The sequence below is a fragment of the Otolemur garnettii genome, unplaced genomic scaffold (genome assembly GCF_000181295.1).
Source record: "Otolemur garnettii isolate 467f Iridium unplaced genomic scaffold, OtoGar3 scaffold00281, whole genome shotgun sequence".
NCBI lineage: Eukaryota > Metazoa > Chordata > Mammalia > Primates > Galagidae > Otolemur > Otolemur garnettii.
In genome coordinates, this window is record NW_003852676.1 from 442,999 (window position 1) to 444,560 (window position 1,562).

The 1,562-nt window shown below is 58.4% G+C and overlaps 1 protein-coding gene across 1 annotated transcript in view; it reads right to left on the reverse strand.

Moving 5' to 3' along the window:
- Nucleotides 1–930, reverse strand: part of SPECC1L (sperm antigen with calponin homology and coiled-coil domains 1 like) — a 179,185-nt gene extending 178,255 nt beyond the window's left edge. The window contains exon 1 of the mRNA XM_023508838.1: nt 823–930. The gene's annotated coding sequence lies outside the window, so the exon portion shown is untranslated. The remainder of the gene's footprint in view (nt 1–822) is intronic.
- Between the last annotated feature and the right edge of the window lie 632 nt (nt 931–1,562).

Sequence of the window (1,562 nt, forward strand, 5' to 3'; positions counted from 1 at the left end):
AAAAAAAAAAAAAAAAAAGAACTTCATCAACAAATCAAGGTTCCCTGCATTTGAATTACAACAGTAATTCTTGTTTGATCTGTAAATAGGGTAGAACTACCTGGAAACTGATTTCTTTTCCAGTCGTTTCCAGGGCAGCCTGCCGAAGACTGAACTACGACGTCTTAAACTTAACCGCTTAAGCTAATACAATTACCAAATTGCTAGAAATGCAAAATTTCCTCAGCAAAGCACTGTATTATCCATTCACATCCAACCTGATGCAATTAACCAGGTCTCAAGAGGAAAGGACAGTCAGCCTGCTCTGGCTGACGTCCCAGTGAAGTGGTACACGGGCCCCGGCAGAAGCAGCACCCGCAGGAGGCCCCGGGTCCTCTACCCGCGGCCCGCACTCCCCCCACCGCGTCCTCGGACCACGGAGCACCGCCGTCCAGCCCGAGAGAGGAGACCAGGGCAACAGGCGGCCGCTCCGCCCTCTCCCAGATCACCAGGAAACCAAACGCTAGGGTGGGACCCCTACTCTCGGCACCGTGGAGACCCTCAAGGGGGCGCAGAACCAGCCGGGCCCTAAAACCAGCGAACGGTAGCTCGCAAGGTCCTGTGGTTCGCGACGCAGGTAGTGGGTTGTCCCCCAAGTGAGAAGCCAGGGGAGGGGAAGGCGCAGGCGCAAAACGTTCCAAGAGGGGGGCAGGGAAGGTGGTCCAGTAGGCGGACAGCGCAGGCGCGGGGTGCGCCGGGGTCTGAGGGGCCGCCCGGGCCGGGCCTCGTGGGCGGCGCTGAGATGAACAGCGCACACTGAGGGGACCCGGCCCTGGCTCTTACCGCGGGGCTGCGCATCGCTCGCTCGCTGGCTCCGGGCTGGGGCCGGGCGGCAAGCTCGCCCGGTGGTGCGGCCGGGATCCGTTGAGTCCGACCTCAGGGCAGCAGCCAACCCCGTGGCGCGGTTCTCCCGGCCCGCCCTGCTTCCCTCGCGGCCCCCGCCCTCGGCCCGCCCCTTCACCTCACGGCTCCCCGCCGGGGCCGCTTGCGCAGGCGCCGTACAGGCCGCGCCCACATCTCATCACTGCGCAAGCGCACACCGTCCTACCCATTCTACTAGCTTCGCTCCGGAGCTGGATTGCGCAAGCTCTGTTCCACTTGGCAGTTTTTGACGCCTGGGCCGCCAGTGCGCACGCGTCGGGTCGTGTACTGGAGTGGATGCCCCAGGGGGTCCCGCGGTGGTGTCCCGCAGTCTCAAAGGCTATGCGCAGCTCATAGGTCCGTCATTCAGGCACACGTATGTACGGTGTACCAAGGACTGTGCAGGGCATGAGCTAGACCATGGTCCCTCACCCCCAGCACTCCCAGTGATCAGGGAACGCGGACAAAAACACAAGTGAGCAACCACACACACACACACACACACACACACGTGTGAATCTATGTATATGGCTAAATATCCTTTGTCGATTTAAGGTAGTTCTATTTTGTCGCAAATGAACCCATTACAGTTATCATACAGGTTTTTTCCTTTGATCATTTGAACTACTTTAATAGGTTTTTCTATTTTTTTTTTTTTTTTT